Here is a 7,033-nt window from a genome sequence, read left to right as displayed (position 1 = left end):
ACAATTACTTTAGCGTAACTGTAAAAATATTATTAAAAAGTTGATTATTATATATTAGAAAAACACTTCATTATCATTGCAATTATTATCATTATACACTCAATTTTTTTTATTCCACACTTATTTTATATTTAAAAATTCTTCAATTATCAAATTAATTAGTATTCAAATTTATGTTCAAAAATGATAAATTTTTATTTTTTGAAAATGGACAGCGTTGTCCAACATTGTCCATCATTCGTTCTTTTTTTCACTTTTCCTTTCCTGTTTTCTTATAGGTAAGGCGATGCTGCATATTAGTTCTCTACATTTTATTTTTGTTGACTGCGCTGCTTGCGTAACTTGGACAACGTTGACCATAATTCCTTTCTTCACTATTTTCCTTTGTTTTCTTTAAACATAAAGCCACGCTGCGTTTTAGTTTTTTTTATTTTATTTATGCTGACTGCGCTGCTTGCATATAAAGACGAAATGTTTTTGTAACTCTAGCATTGGCATTAGTTTTATTTGCTTCACTTACCGAAGTAAATCGGTTTTTATTATCACAAGTATATTTTATGTGAAATTAATTTGAAAGACTTAAATATAAAAAAAATAATGACTACAAATAATAATAGTTATAAAAACTAATACTGGAAATAAATTAATGAGAAATTTTATTAAAGTTAATGTCTTAATATAATTATGTAACTTTTTTGAAGTGAGTGAATATGCAGGCATAGTTGTTGTTTTTGTGTTAGACATTTTTGTTATGTGTGTTGGCATATGCAGTAATTGTTGTTGTTTTTGAAGTGATTCATTTTTTATGTGCAAATTTCATATTATGTCAAAATAAAGGAGTTTCTATTATTTTTTTAATAATTTTCTTATATTTTTTAATAATAACATTTGTATTAATTTGAATACATCTTTAAATGTTGTTTTTACAATATTATTGAAATCGAAATCTTTCTTTATTTAAATTAATTCACATGTTAAAGTGGTTTTTGTTATTGAAATGATTTTTGTTTGAATATCAAATATTTGTATTAAAGTGTATACGTTTGTAAATACTTTTGTGTTTAGAATAGATTCTTTTTTTTTTTTATAAAAACTCTACCATTTTACATTTTCGGTTCTGAAATTATAATTATACGGCCATTGTTATTATTATATTAAAGTGTTTTACTTATTATATGAAATACTTAAAGTGAACGTTCCAACAGATATAGTCATTATTTTTGTAATGATGTATTTTATTTAACTGAAAAATATTTAAACAAAATTTTACGCAGTCACAGCAGTTTCTCCTTTTTTATTACTTTTGCGTTAATTGGTTTCAAAAATGTAAGTAATTATTTTACTTTAAATATCCACTTATCTTTCATACATATGTTATTAAAATACATTAACGAATAATGTCACAAATTTAATGTTCACTATAAAGTTTTAAAAAGTACTTTAAAAATTCAAATTGCAGCAATAACAGTTATAAAAATAATTTTAAACGAAAATACCAAATCAAAAAAGTCATATAAGCGAAATACAGATGAAATTGCATTTAAAGAGTTGTGCTTGTCAGTTTAACGGTTACATTTTTTTTTTTGCTTTCTTATTTCTTGCTGGGTTGCCATCGTTATTTCATAAGCATATGATTTTGATATTCATAAATTACTCGTTAAAATAATTATTTCAAAATTAGTAATTAAAAGATATATAAATTTACTCGAGAATCTATTATACAAATAAATGTTATATGTAAATAAAATAGTTTAGTGTTATCACACAACTTGTGTCGTCTACGATTGGAGTGTTATTAAAGATTTCAAAAAATTCACATTATCATATTAATTATAATCTTAATATTATTATTAATTATACGATTAAAATGAACACTACTAAATATTAAGAAAAGATAATTAAATGTTAAAACCAAAAATAAAGTTCATTCAGCCAACATAAAATGCAACATATTTTATATGCACGCCAACTTACATGGAAACCAATAAGAAAGCGGTGAACTAGTAATTAATCAGGTTCATTGAGGAATATATGTGTGAAATAAAAGCGAAACATAAGTAATAAAAAATGTCTTTGGCAACGCGACTTTTTCATAAGATATGGAACACTAAGAATAAAGAGCTAACAAATTAAAATAAGTTGCAAATGAACAAAATTAACATTTTATAAACAAATGAAGATCTGACAAATATTTGACAAAATTCATTTGTGTTTTAAATCATTGTTTATTGAAATGCAGTTTGTGTTATCATTAATTCATTTATCAAGTTATATATACTTTTTTGAATTCGATGTTGCTATAACAATCAACAAAAATTTTGTTTAAGGAATCTTTAAGTAGTGTTTATTGTTCTCAAACCTTGTGTGAAGTAGATTAAACATAATTGTAATATATACATTTTTGGAATTTAAATATTTTTTTACAGAATCTGCAAATCTGCATTATTTTTTAATTTTTGACTCAGATTATAATTGCTTATTAATAAAAAAAATTTTGGGGTTTCTACTTCTATATCCATAACAGGCAAATAATCACATTTATAAATTATAAAATATTATAATTTTTATAAAATAAAATAGAGTTCTTTAAAAATTTTGCCGCAAATCCTACCTCCCTTAAGCACTGTACACAACGACACTTTAATATGAAATCAATTTGTTTTTTATTATATTTTTTAGATGTACTCAGATATATTTATTTGTATCCTCTCTCACTTATTCTTGCTACACCGCTCTACAGAACTTTTCATAACATTAATCAAAGACTTTTATATTTTATATTAAAACATTTTTAACGATTTTAATAGTGTTAATATAGCCATTTCACATTGACTTCTAATCAATGTGAAATGGCTATAAATTGTATCTTATTGAACTCTTTGAGAGTAACATATGTTGTCTATTGTCAGGTCTCAAGTTGAAAACTAAAGCATTCTTAAACATTTCTTAAATCATTAACTAGTATTAGTTTCTAAAGGTGGTTCTTATATTAGGACCTATTGTATTCTCAAACATTTCCTAAATTGATAAAACTAGTTGAAAACAATTTGAAAATAGATTGAGATTTACTATTGCTAAACTATTACTAGTTATAAACTCATTTCTTGGTCTAGTATTTCTTGAATTCAACTCGGCAATATACGGCTATTTATTATTCGTTAATTTGATCACTAATTTAGCAATACAATTTTCTGACTTAAACAGCAACACGTCACTTATTTTCTGTTTTCTTTCTTATACGCTTTTTCTACTTTCATTTTGCCGTGTTATATTCTACTGCTATTTATTTCTATCACACATTTTATTCTTTTGAAGCTGCCTCACTTCTTTACTTGAGAATCAGGCGTATGATGTTATTAGTTATTATTATTAGGCAATTAGTTCCTAACTTATTAAGTAATGGTTTAATTTATTAGGAAGTGTTAATTGCAAACTGGTATGGCTTAAACTACAATTTATTTACTAGTCTTACGTTTTTCCCAGTCAAATCTCAATAAATATTATAAAATTATAAAATAACCAATGCAATGTCCATCGCTTCCATTTAATATTTGATCTATTATTTATTATCCGAACCAACACAATGTCCATCACTAATCGCAAATGCGAAACAATTGAATGCATTGGCTTTTTACGGTTTTTTAGTCTTCAGCTTTATGAGTTGTTTTTTCTAAATTCCTTGATATGATATTAGTTGATGGGAAAACTATTGAGTTTTTCATTTTTGGGACTTGCAAACAAATGGTTGTATCCTACAGGCAGATTGGATGTTTTTTTACATTTAATCTTTCTGTTTACTCTTACCATACAAAAATTACTTTCCGAACTTGGAAAGAAAAACTGTTTATTAAATCGACCGATTAGAAAAGATAAAACAATTTTTAAATGAAAATCAATTATTAAAATTAATAAGTTACTGTATAAGACTGTAAAGACATTCTTTAAGCAAAGATACTTTACTTGACCAGTCATGTTTAAAGAAATTTGCATTTTCCATGCTAATCATATAAATACCAGTAGACCTATTTTAAGTAGAATACGTAGATAGTTTACGTAAATGAAAGTAAGATCTGACAGGTTTTGAGTCTTGCAAATGTTTTCGCATCCTTGTTAAGAATTTTTTAATAACGATTAAAATCTATTTGAACTATATATGTCAGCGTTTAATTATTGATTTCTTTATTCTACACCAAATTTGATTAGATACTATTTTATAGCTTTGAAAGTAATAGGAACTCTATTTTTAATGAAATCCATCAATGAACAACAATTAAAACGTGATGTATTATATTATTAATTGTTCAATTGTACTGCTTGTTCCATTGCTTACAATATGATTGTTAATCATAATACATAATAGTTCACCCAATACATTTCGGGAAATTCACATAAACAATTTCATTCACATACATATTTCTTTCAACGTTTTCGAAAATTTCTAACATGTTGCAATTTCACGTAGATCCATTCCTGAGATAGTATTTGGTACAAGCTTTTTCTGTAAGTGCTTACAATATTGTTATTGAAATTTTCAGTATACCTCATTTTTGATATATGAAAATTACTCCATTTGTTGGCTTTCTAATATAAATATGAAATATTAATCAAAATTTCAAGAATATCTTAGACAAATACTCTAATTTTCATATAAATAAATTTATATTTATAGCTTTAATCTGACTTCAAATTAAATTTGAACAAATTTATCTTTGTAGTGGATGTTGAAATGTTAAAAATAAAATAGAAATATTAACTTTTATCTAAAATAAATACTATCTATAGAGCTCACTCGTTTCGGAATATATTACAGTATTTGCTTGTCTTGACTAGGAATGCAATCACAATATCAAATATTAATTATTATTTATTGTAAATAATATTTTGTGTGGTATATTAAATATATTATTTGATATAATTTAAATTAATATCAAATATACTGAATAAATTCAGTATACACTAAACCAAGGACTTCATCTTTATGTAACTAAGGAAATAGTAATTATTACATAAATCTCGAAATTGATTTTTTTTTTTATAACATAATGTTGTATGTTAGCTTAAACTGTAAAATATACTCTTTACTGTATAGTTATTTATTTATATACGCTACTGTGGTTGCAATTATTAATAATGCAGGTCCTTGCAAAAGTTCAATTACGCTTCCAAATATTTGAGTATCTAATTCTACTTTCTGCTAAGATGCTTGGTTTACAAATAAAAAACTTTATTCCTTCTGTTTGCAAAGTTTCAGGTACCGGTGTTGTTTAATTTGAAAATCTTATTCGTTTTACATATACTAAACTGTTTACAATTAGTTTCCTTTTTACGCAACAATATATGCTCTTAACTATTTAACAACCCACTTAAGATTTTCGAAACCTCAAATAATTTCAAAGATTGTTTGGCATCGCGGGGATTAAAAGATAAGCACAACTTAATTGTAAGAAACAGTAGTTTTCAGCTGTGCCCTCTACGTTGTATTTAAAAATCTTTGCTCTAATTTCACTCGAAAGTTGAAAGTGTAGTACACTTTAAAAAAATTACCTCGAAGATTGGAGAAATTAATTTAATGTAGAAATTTCTAATTATGAAATATTATAATAACCATATCAAATGTTTAAGATTTATACGAGAGAATATAACTAGTGAAAAGACTGAAAACAGTGGGATGAGTATGTGATACACTATATATAATGACTATTAACGACAAAAAGGGTTAACAATATATATATTAAGTATAAAATATATTAAGTATAAAATTTAGATAAATTTATTAAATAAGTTGTTCACTATTATCAGGCTACGTTATGCGTAATTTCTTTTAAAAATACTTTAAAAAAATTAAGGAACTTAATAGTTACTCCACAAACAAATAAAATTGTGTTCAAATTATAATGACTACTAACGACAAAAAGGGTTAACAATTTATATATTAAGTATAAAATATATTAAGATAAATTTAAATTTAAATTTATATAAATTTATTAAATGAATTGTTCCCTATTATCAGGCTACGTTATGCGTAATATCTTTTGAAAATACTTTAAAAAAATTAAGGATCTTAATAGTTACTCAACAAACAAAATTTTTAAAATCAAAATTCTGACCAAATTTTGAGCTGATCTACCCAAAACGGTTTATATCTAAAAGGCAACTGTGACGGAAGTCATCACAAGCTAGAAAGTAAGCACAAAGAACATTTAGTTCTCTAGTATAAAAATATGCTATGAAGTAAATCAATTATAATTTCCTAATTATATACTTAATATTATAAAATATAATGGATAATTATGTATAATTTTCATGAATGTACATACATTTACATTGATTCAATGTTATGATATTTTCCTTTAAACATATCTCTCAAACTTATTTATAAATATTTTTGAAGTACATTGCAATTTTGCGGGAAAAATTGTCATGATTTTAAAAATAATTATATATATATAAAATTATGTCATATACCATAAAATCCACAATTGTGTGTAAAATTCATTTACTCGAATTGAATTTGAATTACCACAATCGAAAACTGTTTTCACAAATATTTACTTTGATATCTGAAAATAAACTGCATTCTCAAAATATTATTGTCTTTGTTGTAAACTATATACAGGGTTTATATACAGGGTGCTTTCAAGATAACTGAAAACAACAAGCATAATTTATTCTGTAAACTCCTATTGGCGATACTATTGCAGTGACATATTTCACACAAAACTGCCATCCAGAGCATCATATGTTCTGTCTAATGGAATTACAATATGAATCGTTTAACAATCGCTGAATGTATTTAAGTCACGAAAATTTACTACACAAAATAACATTTTTTGGCTTAATAAAAAAGTCAACAACCGACATTGTAGCATATGGAGCAATGTAAATTAAAATCCACAAATAACTGGTGATAGATTATTGTCGAGAATTTGCCAGAACCATAAAATGGATAACTTTGTTCATTTGGTTCAAGAAATGCAAACCAACGTATGAGAAAAGGTCAAGTGTTCCATTTTCAGTATCAACCGAGATATAA

The 7,033-nt window shown here is 24.9% G+C and overlaps 1 protein-coding gene across 1 annotated transcript in view; it reads left to right on the top strand.

Moving 5' to 3' along the window:
- LOC119675852 overlaps positions 1–7,033 on the top strand; it is a 40,513-nt gene that overhangs the window by 3,324 nt on the left and 30,156 nt on the right. The window lies entirely within an intron of this gene.

Source organism: Teleopsis dalmanni, chromosome 2 (assembly GCF_002237135.1).
Source record: "Teleopsis dalmanni isolate 2A chromosome 2, ASM223713v2, whole genome shotgun sequence".
NCBI lineage: Eukaryota > Metazoa > Arthropoda > Insecta > Diptera > Diopsidae > Teleopsis > Teleopsis dalmanni.
Note: the sequence above shows the minus strand (reverse complement) of the source record. Positions and strands in the feature narration are given on the sequence as shown.